The sequence below is a fragment of the Poeciliopsis prolifica genome, unplaced genomic scaffold (assembly GCF_027474105.1).
Source record: "Poeciliopsis prolifica strain line A6 unplaced genomic scaffold, Auburn_PproV2 SCAFFOLD002, whole genome shotgun sequence".
NCBI lineage: Eukaryota > Metazoa > Chordata > Actinopteri > Cyprinodontiformes > Poeciliidae > Poeciliopsis > Poeciliopsis prolifica.
The window spans coordinates 18,002,486-18,020,117 of NW_026562377.1; the positions used below are offsets into that span (position 1 = coordinate 18,002,486).

The 17,632-nt window shown below is 42.6% G+C and overlaps 1 protein-coding gene across 2 annotated transcripts in view; it reads left to right on the forward strand.

The window, feature by feature from the left end:
- ssbp4 (single stranded DNA binding protein 4) overlaps positions 1–17,632 on the forward strand; it is a 101,496-nt gene that overhangs the window by 55,767 nt on the left and 28,097 nt on the right. The gene's annotated exons all lie outside the window — the stretch shown is intronic.

The following is a 17,632-nucleotide window of genomic DNA, read 5'->3' on the forward strand; positions in this document are numbered from 1 at the left end:
ACCACTGGAAAAGCTGCGCCAGTCAAAAAGTAAAAAAGAAAAAAAAATCTCCAGGTAAAAAGTATGTATATATACTCTTTAAAAATCTAATAGGTCCAGGTCTGATCCACAGTGGGTCATTTGGTGATCTGGGCTCCACACTGTGAACACATGTTGAATGTGAGAGTGGCCCAGTGGTCACTGGTGAGACTGTCGCTGTGCCTCTCTGGCCGCCCGAGGACTTTATTTTAGGTCACACCAGGTGCAAGCGTTTTGGGCTGGTTATATGATCTTAAGCCAATGTGTGTTTGTCTGTGCAGGGATATGAAGAGCTGTGATTGTGTACCGGGTCAAGCTTGTGTGAGTGTGCCTGCTGGAGTCCAGGAAAGGTCAGAGATTGGGTGGAGGTGCCAGGAATAGGGGTGTGAGATGCCTGGCTCTCTGCAAGGCCATGTGACACGCATATGAGCAAGCACACACACACACACACACACACATACGCATATGAGTAAATATACTAAATACAAAGGCTTTGAAAGACAAAGCCGAACAAAAGCTGGCTAAAGCGGAAGAAATGTTTTCAATCTTCCCTGTCTCCCATTTTCTCTGTCTGCTGCGTCTCTGACACACGTCTCTCCACAGCCCTGTTCTCTCCTCTCCTCCGGTCTCATGAAAACACCACGGCGCTCTCTGGATCTGGGATGCCTGAGGGACAGAGCACAGACAGGAGCCCCGTCACCATGACAACAGCTTCTCTGAGACACCATTGGCTGAAGGCTGTTGAGGGAGGGGGAGGAGAAACAGAGTGAGAGAAGTGGGAGTAAGTTAAGCAAGGGGTAGAAAGACAGAAGGGGGCATGGCTCTATATGTGTGTGTGAGTGAGTGAGAGAGAGAGAGAGAGAGAGAGAAAGAGAGATGGTGTGTGTGTAGTAGAGAGGAGATAACAGAGGCAAACCACCCTATTTCTCCTCATGGGGCTGTGTTCGTGTGTGTGTTCGTGTGCGTGTGTGTGTGTGTTCAGGTTCTCATGCTGGAGAAGAAGAAGGGGATGGGAGAGAGGACAGAGAGGGGAGGTGCGGGTAGTGGGGTGAGGAGAATCGAGGGGCCAGTGGGGGTGTGAAAGGGCGTGGAAGCATGTGTGTAAATGATCTTTTCTGGGTCGTATAATAAAAGCTGCTGGTCAAGGTTGTGTGGAAATGTGTCCATACATGCGTCCATACATGCACAGCTGCATACTTATGCGTTGCCATTCAACACTCCAACACCGTTGGGATTTTTGCACGTTTCTTTTGCGTGACGCTGTTTGTCATCAATGACTTTTCCTGCGAAATGACACGTTGGATCGGAAGATTGTTTTACAGTTTCTCCAGGCTCAAAAAATGTCTAGTAAAACTGCAAAAAGTTGCAAAAAAAGAAATTGTTTCCTTATGTACCCTATAGGCATTGACGGCATTCGTTGACCGAGTATTTATATTTAGGTTCTGGCGATCCAAATTGAAATCTTAATGGTTTTAGTTGATACCTGAATTTAGATGTCTTCCAGTTTGAAGGTTTGATTTCTACCCCTCCCATGGAGGAAGCTGTTTTTGATGTGCTGATTCGTTGTGTGATTTTCTCCCTTGCTTCTGAATTAGCGTACAATTGCTCATGCCATTGAAGAAGACAGACTTTCTCAGACGTGTCGGAGCCAAACGGTTGCTTCTGAAAGCACATGGTGGCATATCGTGTGACTTTTTAAACAATCTCAACTCCCGCGCAGCAAGAGCGAGCTTTTGTTTCCATGTCGAAGGCTCAGCTCGCTGCTTCTGCTTTGTTCAGCTGGTGGCAGAGAGCAACAGCGAAGGAGCACATTCTCAGAGCTTTTTTGTCTTGTTAGTAAGAAAATGGAGGCTGTGTTGTTGGAAAATATAGCAAAGGTTTCATAAGATGAATTAGAAAATATCTCAATTATTTAAAACAGGGAAGACACTGTGCGGTCACTAGCAACATTTGTGAAACATAACATTTCCGAGGGGCTTAGTGAATACTTGAGGAGTCCCACTGCCAGCAACTTAGCTGTGGTAGCAGGTGTATGAAGATGGGCTTTAGAGACAGTAAGAAACTCCAACTGACCAGAATCTCTGCATAAAACTTTCTATCTGTAGTTTCAGAATAGCATCATTTTCATACATAAGTGAACTTAGTTTTGCAACCAAAAAAAAAAAAAAGGTTCCAAGTGGCTAAATTAAACTTTCTTGTAAGTAAGGGAAAAGTGTAGGAGCCTTCTTTCAGCCAGCTGACTGGCAAGATGTAGCAACAGATGAGAGATAGGGCAGTGCTGCTTTAACCTATGCTCCATAGATTTTATGCTCCAAAAACAAAAAACAAGCTGGTCATTCTGGTGCTTTTTCTGGTACTTGATGAAAATTATTTGTCAAAATTGGAACTTTTAAAACACCCGTCTTTGAGTTCTAGTCAATATTAAGTCCTTTAACTGCAAAAGCTGCCTTGAAACTGGTGTTAAAGTTAACCTTCAGGGATAAGTTAGCATAAGGATATTACCAATATGTAGTCAAATGGAGAGACAATCAGCTGGAGGTCGACTTTCACCAGTGAGTGATGAGTCTGAAGTGTAAAAAAAAATCAATGAATTCTCAACCAGTAAACACACCAAAGTAAGTTCTTCCAGTAAATGGTGCAACACCCATCACTGTGGATGCTGTTAGTGCAGGATGACGGATTTAAATTAGCTGTTCATAGTGTGAGTTGAAGCTGAGGAAGCAAAGCGATGTAAAAAAACAACTGCTTTAAAGGAAACTGTTTTCCACAAAATGTATTCAAGATAACATTTACAACAAACATAATTTTTTGTATCTAGAATGAATATACAGTAATGGCTTTAACTGAGAGGGTCCTATTTCAAATATCTGTGATTTACATGGGAAGAGTACAGAGTAAGGGTGAACCAAGGTAAATGAAGTTGTTCAACTTTCAAGCCCTCTCCGAGTCCCCAAAAATGTTTTGGTGTAAAATCCACTGTTCAATGGTCCCTGCATGTAGTAGCGGTGAGCTTCACCGTTCTTTTGTCATAACCATCTCAGGTTGCTTTGACCGCTGTCTGCTGCAGGTAAGAATCCATTTGTTTCACTGAAAATCTCACTTACTCATATATGATTTCGGCTCAAATCCAAAGTCTCTGCAGCAAAAACACATACCAGACCTTGAGCTTGGATGGAGGGGAAAGAAAAAAAAAAAAACTCACATTAATGGGCAAAAATGGAAACATGAATATGAACTGCAGCTTGACTGGTGGGCGGAGGCGTACAACCGTGAGGCGGTAATTTGAGTTTACAGTATGAAACGTCTGCTTCCTCGCCTTGATTAGGGGACACACAACATCCTCTAATGTTTTTCCTCCTCGCCCATTTGATTTGCTACCGAATGCACTGGAGCCACTGAATGCTCGGTTCCTCCAGTGTTTGTATTACTGTACCTGCAGAAGGGCTGTGAAAGGCACTGCACCAAATTTATGTGAAGCTTGGCAACTTGCCAGCTTGGGAGACAGCAAATGAAAAGTGTGTGATTTTTATATTTTTTTTATTTTCCTTTTGTGTGTGCGTGGAGCAGAGTGAGAGGAGGAGGTTTGTGTGCGCGTATCTGTCTCTGTAGCTCGGTGTGGAGTGGGTCTTCCTGCCGTTCTGTGATCACTGGCGTATTTAGACTAATCATGGGAGAAGGGGGAGCGTGCGTCTCCATGAATGTGATCTCGGGCGCTCTCCACGCCGCTCGCTCGCGTGTTTGTGCCCTTCATGTGTGTTTGCGATTGTGTTGCAACTCAACACAGGCTGCGGGTTGTTGGGGAGAGGAGGCATAAATGTCTCAGGCTGTGCTTGCACATGTGCTGGTGTAAGGGTTTTACACGCACACACACGCACACACACACACACACACACACACACACACGCACACACACACACTTACACACACACACGCACGTACGCAAACATGCTGAGTGAGAGAGCGAGAAAGAGAAAGAAAGAGAGGTGTGCTGAGGAGGAGGAGGAAGAGAAGGAGAAAGGAGTTTGCTTCTAAATGAAAACCAGAGGTTGAGACTGGGTGATGGAGCAGAGGCTCAGATGGAAATGGGGGGATTGGTATGTGTGTGTGTGTGTGTGTGTGTGTGTGTGTGTGTGTGTGTGTGTGTGTGTGGGGTGTGTGTGTGTGTGGGGGTGTGTGTGTGTGTGTGTGTGTGTGTGTGTGTGTGTGTGTGTGTGTGTGTGTGTGTGTGGGTGGGGGTGTGTGTGTGTGTGTGTGTCACTGTGCTGCACCGGTCTGTGTGTCGGGAGTGTGGAGGTGAGGGGTGGAGGGGAAACTCGGGAGGGTGGGGAAACAGGACTGAAACCATAAGCATGTTTCACCTCGGCCATTAATTCTGAACTGGAAGAACGCAGGCACCATCTTCCCCCTTATTATAATCTTTACATTTTCTCCTCCCTGTTTCTCAGCCCTGCCTATTTATTTGCTCTGTTTCCCTCCTCCTTGTTTCTCTCCTCTCACTCGCTGTCTCCTTCAGCCTTTATCTCCGTGCTGTGCTCTCTCCCCTCCCTCTCTGTGCGTGCCATTGCTGGCTGAGTCTATGCTGGGGATATGTCTGTCAGTCCCTGTTTATTTATTGATGGCGATGCTGGTGAGAGCGTGCCTGCCCACATGCAAGCTTCTGTCTGGAGAAAAGTGAGGTGTTCTCCGGAAATCTTTACCTCCTCTTCCCCTTCCGCGACTCCTTCAGAGTCAATATTTGACAACCTCTGTCCTAACAACCTCCGCTAAATCCGACCCCGTCAAGTGTTCGCTCTTTGACCTCTCCGGGGGTCTCTGGCTTTTGTCATGAGGGGGAGATGAAAGGCCGGTGTCACTGCAGTGGAAGTTTAAATTATTCTTGAAAGTGCTCTTCTCTGACACCTCAGTCTCCCCACTAGGAGCCATTTACCGGCTATCAGCCACGTAGCCGTTCATCGGCGCACTTCTGGGGGAGCAAGAATGCAAATACAGAACACTAATGTCAAATGTCATTGTATGTCAGACCCCCACTGAACTCTGGGAGACTGTCAGCTGGTGGTCCAGAGGTCAGCACCGAAACCATTTATTTCCTGCCGTGTCTCCCAGGAACATAAAGAGTGGGGACTGTGTGAAAGTGGGACGACTTGGAAAGGCGAGTGTTTAATGTTGCAGAGTGTCCCTGTGGTGAACAACTATGAAGTACATTCATTGTTGGGTCCCTGGCCTCTTTCCTCTGGGGAAGTTAAAAGTTAACTGTAGTTAAACCATACCTTAATAAACGTATACTTTTCAATAAAACTATTTCAAAAATCTACCTTTTTAAAAGCTGTACTTTCTTTTAAGACCTGCTGTAGTAGATAAAAACTCAGCTAAATATGTTTTACGTCTTCATAAAAATGCAAAGTACAAGGAAGATGAAGAATAGCGGACCTCCTGGTATTTATGGGGTTTGGGAGCACAGTTGGCCGCAAATACTCGAGGCCCCTTCTAGAGACGCCTGGAAGTGTCTATTTTAATCATTCAAAAACTAAATATATACCTTAATATGCATAATCAAAACTGTCATAGCACTGCCGCAGAAGTAAATGTCGTTCGTCTTCCTTAAATTCGTTCTTGGTGGTACAGCCAATCAAATCCAAAGAAAGCGACTGCAGCTCCTGGATCGGTTGCTGGGGAAACGGCATTGATGTTTTAGCTTCCTCTGCTACATTTTCTCTCAAACATTTTGGATCTGTTCTACCAAAACAGCCATAAATATATTGATTTTCTGCAATTAATTTGGAATGCAACTGATTTGTTTTCATGTTTCGAATCGAGTCGCTGTGATAAGAGGTTAAGGAAATGATGCTGCTGCCGCCGTGCTGGACCAGCGGAGCAGCGGTTCCAGGTTTGATTCCTCTTGCTGTTGTGGGCAGTTTGCTCAACGTTGTCTCAGCTGATCATAAACTTTTCAAAATAAATATATTTTTTATTGTGTTGCTATCAAAGTAGCACATAAACACATTTCTTTGAGCAGCGAAGGTCGAGACTTTCAAAAGACGTGCTACACAAATTAAGCTTCCTATTCTTACCTGATCAGTTTTCTTTAGTTTTGCACTTAATCTTTTCCCTGATTCCTTCTCTACCCTGCCTTTACTTTTCTTCTTGTTCATATTCTTCGTTTTGCTTCTCACTGTTCCTTATATTTCAAGCCTTCTTTTTGTCTCATGCCCTTGTTTTTTCTTTTTTTTTCCTTCAATCTCTTCTTGTTTTCAACAACCCTCCAGGTCCTCAGAGTTTCAGCAAGCTCCACAGACCATCTATTGTCTTGGGAATGTGGTTTAGCTGTCTCCACTCACCTCCGCCGCCTGCGCCTGTCTGGTGGGAGACAATGTAAGGTGGTGTTCTGCTCCTGGGTCCTCAAGGCCACTGGGTTTAACCACTCTAACCTGTCTGACCTCGGGACCCGGGCCAGAACAGCTGATTGGTCTAAACTTGGCTTTGACCAGAGGCTAAAAAAACCCTAAAGACTATTTAAAAGCATTTGTGTTCACGCGCCAAGAAACTTAGTTAGAATGCCCCTGTTGAGACATGTCACTGACTGCTCAGTCCTTTTCTGTAAGGATTTCTTAAATGTTGCGAGATGTATCTGCACAGGGGGCGAGCGAAGGCCTCATGGGAATTTCTATATTTATCAAAATATTGGAAGCCGATCTCATCGGCTGTGACTCATAGGGTGGAGGTGGTCTGCATGGTGGTGCCTGTGGGATACAAAATGAAAATTGGTAGCGTGTGCCTTGTCGGTGTGTCTCAGAGAGAGTGTGTGTGCGTGTCTCACATACCTCCCCTCGTCCCCCTCCCCAATGTCTGGCACTCAGGAGGACTGCTCCTTTGGGAATGCCTTTCCTGCTTGGCCCTGAACACACACATACACGTAGACGTACACACCCAGAGGCACGTATACTTTAAAATAGAAACGGGGTGAGTGGATCAGACCGGCTTGAGATGGTTTTGAATGTCTGGTTTGTTTCTCTTGGTTGCTAAACATAATCATGGGACAATCAAATTTAACTCTGCAGATGGGTGTGAATTTGGGCCGAATGTCAAATGTTACCGTAAAACACCAGCTGTGAGGCTCGGCTTCGTCTCCCTCTTTACTCAACTCATTTTCCCCCAAGACCACATTATGCAGAACATTATATGGTAATTCTTTAACTGTCGCCAGCTAAAGACGTCTGGCTTTGAGGTCCGTGGCGTTCCTTCAGGCACTGCAGAGTGTGTACAGCCTGCCTCTACCTCTCCCGTCTGCTCCCTATTTTTCGTTTTTTATGGTATAAAAGCACCTTCCTCTTCCTGTTCCTTTTTCATCCGGCACCTCCTCAGTTCGCCAGAAATATCCAGTTGTCTGAGCGCAACGCGAAAAGAAGTGCGGTGAGGAAAGTGAAGAAATGCCAAAGAATAAGGAGGAGGTAGATGTTGCTAACGAGATTGCCAGAGTGTCTTTTCATTTTTAATAGTCCCACAGGAAGGCTGGCTGAAAAAAAAAGAAGTTATACACGAAATCTTGGTAAAAGTTTGAAGTGCAATAGATTGCAACAGTAGCAGTTTTGAAGCACCTAAAATCTTTGAAAATAAAGCTTTGAAAAGCTTTGCATTCAAGTAAAAATGTATATGAAGTAAATCTTTTCTTAATTGGCAAACTTCCTAAATAACTTCTATGCTTTCATACAACTCTTTCAAGGACAGAGGTTTTTGTTTTTGCTGTAAAATTTCAGGAGAGACTGGAGATTGTTGGCGACACTGTGGTGAAGGAAAAGTAGAAAATTGTGCCCCCAATAATTTAGCAAATCTGTGGTTTTGCACATTTAACCTTAGCTTGTGAACTTATTGAGCTTATAAAAACTGGATCATTTCTGTTGTAATTCCAGGCTTTACAGTGATCGTACCTTCTTTTTTTTTTTTTTTACCATGACTGCAAAATGTCTTTGTGAATCCAGGAGAATTCATCACAGCAGACACTAAACAGCTTCAGTAGTAAAGGACTGTTTGGTTATTTCACATTTTGTTAAAATGAGTTGATAATGGTAGATAATCAGGGGAAGACATGTGTTGGATCTTATCTATTTATCATAACATTTAAGTCTTGCTAATGATTTACACACGCATGTCCTCACTAATTGCATGTTTCACAGGTCAAATGGATCAATGTGTAGTGGGAACATGATCCAACAGCAAAGACAAACCTCACCTTCTTCACTAATTAATACTCTATAGTTCATTTTCAAACAAAACATTCAGTGTTTTAGCGGATATTGACAAACATGACAAGAAAATTATGGAAATTATGTCATTATGGCCACATGGTTGTAAATGACAGCAACAGTCACACAAGCAATTTCAAAATTTACATCCGCTCTAAAAATGTTTGCACCTGCAAGTGAATTTTCCATACTGCTATTTTGCACATCTTCAGTATTTCCTCTGAATTTGCAGCTATTAGAAAAAAACTACACAAATCAGTCATAAACAGTTCGCAGAAACCAGAATTAAATGACCTTTCTCATGACGCTAATGAATCCTTTTATCTTTCGAGTCAGCACCTGGAAAGATACAAAAAGAAAGTTTGAATTAAGATCCGATGCGTTTAGAGGTAAGTGCTTCTTGTATCGTTTCCACAGTGCTGTATCATCTTTATGTTGCCTCTTAAAACCTCTTTCCAAGATTATATTTGTTTGATTATTGCTGTTTATTTCTACAGTTTCTACAAAGTGCTTTTGATTTGTATGGATGGGGATTTACCCCGTGAGAGGCGCAGGAGTTGTTGAAACAAGCAGAATTAAATCATAATGTAATAAATCCTTAGTATCTGCGTTCGAGTTGTGCGAATGGCTTTCAGAATGTGTGAACATGATTATGTCGAGTAAATATTTAGAGATATGTAAATGTCAGTTTTACGAACTAAATGTCAGTGTGCATTGCATTTTCAGCACAGCTGTTTCAGATTGTTTTCTGCCTGTTTGTTTCTGTACAATATACATTTGGTCTAGACGCCTCGGTGTTTCACGTTGATTTTTTTTTTCATATTTACATACATATGTACATTTCTGTGTTAGTTTTTCCCGTGTCTTTCCTGTGAAATACATTCTGCGAAGCCCAGACAGAAGCTGTGAACCTGTTGTGAAATTTCTCGGTGTAGGTGGAGGAAGTTGAAAGTGTGAGTTGAGGTTTTGTGGCTGAAAACAAGGAGCATCTCGCCCGCTCTGTGTTTTCAGCTGCGTTTGTGGAGGCTGAGGCGTCTGAGCCTCCCTTTCTGACAGATTTCTCTTTATATTACAGCTGAACGTTGGTGTAAGAAAAGGCGGCCGATGAAAGACAGTCCTGCTGGTGGATTCTGAGCCACTGACATAAAGCACCTGACACGGCTGATGTTTTAAACTGCTGAGCATTTATTCGCATCCCAGTTACAAAGAAAAAAAAACAAAACAAAGCAAAACAAAGCAAAACAATGCGGAGAATGGAGCCTGCGTCGCCATTCAAAGCTCTCGTAAGCGTCCAAAGGTGGCTGCGCTTGCTTTGAGGTCATCGCTTGCAAATTGGCCTTTTTCAGGGAATAATTGACACGAGTTGAGCATCTAGACAGACAATGCATGACTAAGTCTCCTTTTATTCTAAACAATCATGTCCCTTAAATTAAGTTTAGTTTCCAAGCATTGAGCTTTCTAATATCCTCTAATTAGCACCATTTATAATCGTCAGTGAGGCATATAGCAATGCATGTGTGGGCGTGTGTGTGTGTGTGTGTGTGTGTGTGTGTGTGGGTCCGCGTCTTTCTTTTAATGTGCATGTGTCTGTGAGCTGCAGTGTGGAGACACCCTGTCGTCTGGTTCTTGTGTGGTTTTCCACCCCAACACCGACTGTCTAATGAAGAAGTGAAAGGCCATGGGCAGAAGGCGGACAGGGGATACATTTCAGTGTGTGTGCGTGTGTTTTTGGTGTGTATGTATAATTAAAGAGTATTGCCGGCAGGGGGGACCTGTGTTAGAAAGGGTCACTAAGAGAGCAGCAGGCCATCACCAAGCTTTGGTCATTAACTACCGTCACAGCCAATAAAGGCTGCTGGGTGTTGGGGTGTGTGTGTGTCTCTCTGTGTGCGTTTTACATGTATGCGTGCAGGTCAGGAGGTCAGGTATTAAATTTACTTTGCATCAGTAGGAGCCTTGCACAGTTTGTAAATGTTTGTGTTTCATCCGAGTGGTTGAACCGAGTTGGCGTCGAATTAAAGCTTTTCCTATTAGCGCGGCAAACATCAACCAAGGATAGCAGAAAAACAAAAACCGCTCCGTGAAACATGGCGATGGCAGCGTCATTTTTTCCAGGGAGTCTGGTCAGAGTTGATGGATGGATGAATAAAAGGTAATCCTCAAGGAAAAATGTGAAAAAGTGTCAAAACACTTGAGATTGAGCTGAGGGTTCACCTTCCAGAAAAAGTTGTGTGCAACGCAGAACTAGAAATGTTTTCAGAAACCAGTTCCTGAAATCTCTTAGTTTTGCTTTATAAATTGACTCATGACGCCAGAGCTCCGTCATACATCAATTTGACCAATTACTGCTAATGCGGTGCTAAACATCACGCAGTGGTTGGAAAAAGATGATCATTTCAAACATAAAAGCTGCAATTATTGCTGTCGTCACTGAATCAACAGTGGAAGAAGTGGGTTTGGTTTTTTTTTAGAAACCCTTGAAAAGTAATTTTTTTTAGCAATAACAACAAACGATACGGTAATGGACAATCTTGATCCAAACCCTAAACTAAAAACCAAATTGCTGGTGAACAAAGAAGTTCTACATAATGGTTCTATGCTGTTCATGTCATCACTGTCATGTGAAATATCTAGTGATTGAGGCAGAAGATTTTTAAATGGCTGCTCACGTCATGCTGCCTGCTGACCACAGGTCGTCTAAGTGTGCAATTCCTATGTAGTCCAGAGTTGATGAATGAACGCCAATGGTACTAAGTCACATAATTTAGCTGCAATTTATTTCGATTTTGCTCTGGAAAAGCTTGACTTTCCTAAAATGTTTTTTTTTATTTGTGTTTCTTTATGCTTGGTTTGGCTTTTTGCTGTTTTATCTCTTTCTTCAGCCAGCTGCCTGACCATTAATAAAGATGTGGGGTTTTTTTTATCTTCTTAAGCCCCTTACCTCTGATGTTGGAGTCAGTGAGGTAATAAAAAGCCTCCTGAGCTAAAAGAATGAACAAGTGTTTTGTTGACACATAACAGGCAATTTAGCAAAGAACAACTTCAAATTGCATCCTGAGGCACTTTGTAACCAGCTGACTTCCTGTCACAAAGACATTAATTGTTCTTACTTCTTTCACTAATACCAAAGATAACAGTTTGACAGACATAAAATAGCATTTTATTTTCAACAAGGCGATTCCTTCAAAGGTATCAGCTGGAAACTCGCCTTCTCCCACTTTCTGCTTTTTTTCCCCCCCCAAACGTGACTTCTCGATGCTTTTCATCTGCTAAGCATATTTCTTTTTAGAGCTGTATGTGTTTTTCAAGAAAGGAGTTTTCTGATCATTCTAATGATGTTTTGGTTTCAAATGTTTGTTGCTAATTTTCATCAATCAGATTGCATTCTTTCTTTGTTTTCTCATCCACCTTCCTCAGAGTGGCAGAAGCTGAGCAGCAGATTTCACTTTACCTGTGTTTATTTGTTTCTCTCCTTTTAGATGTCTGTTCTCCCATCTGTGTGCATGCATCCTTGCGCAGGCAGGCCATCTGCACACAGTTATCAGTTTTCGTTCTCTTCAGGAGCCTCACAGGTTGATTGGTTAGCCTCGGAGGTAGCAGTGGGAGTCATCGCGGGAGCTGTGGGGCAGAGAGGGGAGGTGCCAGGCGGTGTGTTACCAGCCACTGCGCCTTCCCTCTGGGCTTCCACCTCGGAGCGCTGCTCTGGTAGCTGGGAGGCAGCTCCAGGCTCCTGGGTGTTGGGAGGAGATGCTTTAGAGACACAGGCAGCGAGAGAGCGAGGGAGACATGTATATGTGCGTGTTTGTTTGTGTGTGTGTGGCAGGGGCTGAGGGGAAAGGGGGGAAATCCCAAGCAGATTTGTTTACTAGTAATTAATTCACCTGATTGACATAACAGCTGCCGGAGCCATGGGAAGGCAGAGGCATATGTGCGGGTTTGCTTGCGTGCGGCATATACTGTACAGCGTGCACACTCAGCATGTGTGCGTGTGAATTGTTTCTGCAGACCTGTTACAGGTTTGCGAGTGAGAGAGGCAAAGAGAAACACGTGGCACACTGAGGGCATTTCCATGTCACTGCATCGGGAGTGGGGTTCCCGGCAGCGCCGCCCGCCAGCTCTCTGTCTTCCATCGATTAGGCCCGTCTGTCAGCTGGCAGCCCTGCTTACACACTCCTGCCTCTCCGCTAATCTTTATAGAGTTGACTTCACTGACAGACTTATTGGAGCACTTGAAGCTGAGGAAAGAGGAGGCGAAGTAGGGCTTTGACAGAGGGACAAATGAGGGAACTGAGAGTGGAGTTTGACAGCAGTGACAGTAAGGAGCAGCTTGAAAACTAATTCCTGGTTTGACTTTCAGAAAACACTGCAAAGAAGCACTCTGCATAACAAAGTGCACACTACATATACATATTAAGCCTGCATATATGTGGTATTCATCTAAACGGCTTTCACCACAGCCGATGTTCTTACATGTAAAGGGTCTACCAAAATTGTTCGTACTCCTTTAACCCCTGTTACTGCCCATCCTAGGGGAACGTTACTCAGAGAAAGAGTCCAATTAACTTTGGACGAGGTGGAAGATCAACAGCTCAGTTGGGAAAATCTGTCACTGCTATTTTTATGCTCCGTGCATATTTAGCCCTTGTACAGGAAAGCCATAAGAAGTCGTGTTTACATCAACTCTAGCAGAGGGAGAACTTTTTGAAAAGATATCCCTCAAAACAATTAAAGCGGTAGTTGCAATTGCACGTGTTGAAAACAAGTGCAAGGAACTTTCTGCAGTTATTTTATTTGCAAAAAAAAAAAAAAGAAAAGAAAATTATGCATTATTTTCCATCCACTTCACAATTTGCCTCATGTCACATAAAAACCTGAAGTGAAATAGACTGAAGTGTTTGTATTAAAGGGGTATCAATACTTTTGTGAAGCAATGCATATCAGTTTTTCTCAGCGCCATCTTATCTTTGAAGCCTTTGCTTATTAAGAACAAATTCCGTTCAGGAGCAATTTGTTATCTGTCACCCTTGTCAGCAGATTGTTGTGTTTTTGTTGTTTTTTTTATGTGCTGACATGCCTGCGTGTTTGTATTGTGAGGGCTGGGGTGATCCTTCACAGTCTGAAAGAAACACAGATATATACACATATTCACAGCACCAGCGGGTCAGTATCAGTGTTGTTGTGGCCAGTAGGTAGCCGTGTGTTGGCCTGCTTGTCTGGAGCCAGATAACAGCAGATCCATTACCCCCTGGAAGCCGAGGTCTGATCACCACGCAGATATAGCTGCTCACTCACAGCCTGTGTGCTGGAGCCAGCCTCCTGCATGGAGCTAAAGAGGATCACAACCGGGGGCCACAGCAAAGCCGAACCCCCTTCTGTATGAGTCAATTATAAAATGCACATCACAGGGTAATGCAACACAGGAGGCGAAGTAACGAAACACAAAGTTAGCTTTTTTCTTGACTTAGTGGTAGGCATCCACTGATATGAAATTCTAACAACATGACGACCTTAAGCTAACAAACGTTAAATTAGCATGGTTTTACTGTTATGTATTTACACAAAAGCTTAAAATAAAAAACGCTGGTATTTTTTATGCTTCTTTGCATATATGTTTATCCTAGTTTGCTGTTTTGCTTTCTATAGAGTAACACCAGAAACTAAAATTTGCTAGTTAGTTAGTTGGGCTGCAGTCAGATGCTGAACACATCCCATACCTGACTGAATGTAGTTTTGAAATAATGTCTTAATAAGACAGATTGGTGGTACTCACACTGAAAATTTGTGGGGGTTTTTTTGTCATCCATAAGTATTTAAAACTGCTTAAATTGTCCTTTTTGTCTGCGAGAGACCAAGCACTTTCTCTGGAATCTTGTTGAAAGGACTTTGATGTAGGAATAATACGATGAAAAATTTCAGCAACTCCCTAACTGTAGTGGAAGATTAAAATACATTTTGTGAGGGGCAGTGCAGTCAAGTTTCCTAAAAACAAAGCGGCAGGAGGAGTTGAGCGTAACGCTTTGGCTGACATGTTTCTCCACGCGTCTGAGTCCAGTCTCCATGATGACCAGCTGGGGTAAAGGGGCTGCGGTACTCTTCGCTCCCTGTCCTTTCTTCAGAGTTAAAGAATTTTAGCTAAAAGATAACTTAGAGAAGAAAATAATACTTTCTTTTTTAAGCCACGCTCTTCTTATAGGTTGCTTCCTAGGGTTTGTCTTCAAACTCATGTCTTACCTACAGTTAGATGGTAATGTATTTACCTACATTAGCTGACTATCTCCTCACCAATCAGTTACTTCTCTATTTCAATTTTTTTACTGTCTTCCATAAATTTTCAAAGGTTAACCTTAAGTTCCGTTAAAGAAAAAAATAAACCGGATTGGGCTACAAGTTATACTTAAACGTCTCCAAATGCTAGCACAGCTGTTCTCTATTGCTCTACTACTCCCATAAAAGCAGAGACAATGTGAGGGGGGAGGGGCATGTAATCATTAAAATTAAGTTGCATTAGATGATAGAAGTCATTACCATGACTGAGCCTGACGAGTTTTTTTTTTCAATTGTTTCTAGGGATAATGTTTATCCATATGGGTTGTGGCGTCATATTCATCATGCTGCCCAGACAGTGGAATCATTATGCTGATCTCACTTAAAATATTTATTTGAGTTAATGTTGACGTTAGGATCTGACAGCATCCCTCTGGTATCACTGTTAACATGATTCTGATGATGAACAGTGAGTGTTCTGCAGCAGACCGCCTCACCATCAGACAAAAATTATATAAGTTGTCTCAGTTCTTCCTCTTTGCCTCTGTGTAGGTATAGAAATAGGCTTTGGTATTGATGTGGGTGTTTATTTCTCCACAAATGTCCAGGAAACCAAGCTTTTGTAGTTCATTGTGAACGACTGGTTGCTGTTAAATGGTGACCAAGAAGAATGATGGGTTAGAAAATGGAAGCTGGGCAGAGAAAAAGTCTTGTGATATGATGCTGTTGTGAAATCACGTCTTGAAACGCGGCTATGATTATTAGCAGACGTGTTTGTGGAGGAGCCGGTGTGTGCGAGGAGGTAACGCCGTGCTGGTATTGTGTTGATGGTTTGTTTGTGTGCAGCGAGAGAGAAAAGCGGGAGATAGCTGTGGCAAACAGGGCAGCTATCAAAAGCCACAGGCAGCTTTAGACTCTGTCTTTTCTGTTCCTTTCTTCTTCTTCTTCTTCTTCTTCTTATTTTTTCTTCTTCTTCTCTCTCTTTCTCTCTCTCTCTCCATCTTCTCTCATATTTTTTTCTCTTTTCCTTTCTCAGACTCTCTCACTCCATCCCTCCCTCTCTCTCTGCTCCCTGGCCATGCTGATGATTGACGGCCTGAGGGTTTTAATGGGCGCTGGAGAGCAGGAGCTGAGGTCGGGGTTGTCATGGCAACTAGGAGAAGGGGCCTTTTGCTGCTGCTTCACCTGCAAACTGTCGAGCAACACACACACACACACACACACACACTGGCCACACGTACCTCCATGCCAGCACCACCTCTTCCATTCAGTCTTCCTCCTCTGCCTGAGATCTCTCTTTCTTTGCTCATTTTCATTTCATCCTACTTTTCTTTGTCTTTTCTCTTTGTTACTGCTAATGCTCTCAGAAACAACACAGCCGCTTAACTGTGTATACTCTGGAGTTAAAATCCAGAAATTAGTCCGTCGCTTTTCAATCTCCTGTAATGGTGGTTTGGGGTTTCTTTACTTCTTGATTCTCAGTTTGTTTTGTGCAAAATGGTAAAACTTGACACTTAAAGAAATAAGTGAAAAGCAAATTAATTATGACTGAAAGTAAAATGATCTTTTCTGCTACATGTTAGCATTTCTTATGGGACACCTCTGGGTAAAAATGGAGACCCATGGGTCGTTTACATGTTGGAGAATCTGAATAGATCTTTTCAAAAACTGTTGGCTAGAGGATAAAAACTACTTTAGGTGCCAATGTTGATTTGCTGATATGAGTTGCATTTGGCTCATTTAGTATGGATTCAGCTTGACTAAGATCCATGTGGGGCCCACTTACACACAGTGCCTCGGTTAGAAAATTCATATGATTTGCAGTTTATCTTTAGGCCTTAGCTACTGTATCTTTACTTAGGTGCTGTGTTGCAGTTTTCATTTCAAACAGTGGATGTTACTTCACAGAAAATCTGTCGCTATTCAATGACTGGTAACAGAAGAAGAATCTTCTGGGGAAATGCATTCCCAATTTAAAACTCGGTAAGTTTGACCTGAAAAATGTTTAGATGTTTTTGATGTGTCCATATCTAAATATTTCTCTCATAATTATATTTAACTGGACAAATAATTGTAAAACAAAAAAAAGAAAGAAAAAAGAAAATCCCGTCAGACTATGACCAGCATTTTATTTTATTTTTTTGCTTGGAGAGTTTCACTTTTTGCAGGATTCTCAGGAGGTGAACATCTCGCTGTCCAAAAATATGCAAGTTCAAAAGAACTTCAGCTGCAGTAGATTGTTTGATCAATCAATTAAAGCAAAATAACACAGCATCTCGTTTGGATCTTTGTTATTAGGAACGCAGTGATTGTGCATTTGACATTGTAATATTTGCTGTTATTTCATTCAAAAGACACAAGAAATTTCAGAAATTGTTGTAGCTCCTCATATAAGGTAATCAAACTTTCAGGGTTTTATTTTTCATTATAAATCTGCTTTTTGAAAAAGCAGAGTTAACTCCTGTTCCCTTCCACTTTTTACTATAGTAGGTACTCTTGACCTCTACCTCTTCATGTTTCTCCACTGTTGAGTTCAGAAGGAGCTGAAGGAGTTAACACTTTGACCTGAGCTTCATGCAGTGGCATCTTTGTTGGGTTATTGAACACTCTGCAACCTCTTGTCACCTTTCCAGAGAAATGTCTTTTTTTCTACATCCTCTTGTTCCTCTGATACATGTCTGCTTTATAATTAATTTTTTTTCCATACTGACTTTAACATTTTATCCAGAGTCCGACCCCCTCACCAGGGTTGTTTGTGTCTGGCCTCATGGCCTTGGGGCCCTCTTACTTAGCGCCTGTGCCGTGCAGGTCAGCCAGGGCTCTCTGGGATTGTTGCAGTGGGAGTGTGTAGAAATCTCACGGAGCGGCGTTGTTGTTGCTGGTGGTGGTGGTGGGGTTCTGTTTGCATTTTGTGGAAACAAATCATGACTGATGACATAGGAATGGTGACACCATTGTAAACATGATTCATGTGAAAATTTTCCTCGTGTTAAAGGTTACGTTTCGGCAACCAAACCTTTGTGATCTGTGCTAGAGTAACAGACTCTGACTGATAGAAGTGTCTTTTATGACCATCCATCTTTCCAACCTTCTGAGGGCAACATCAAGGTTTT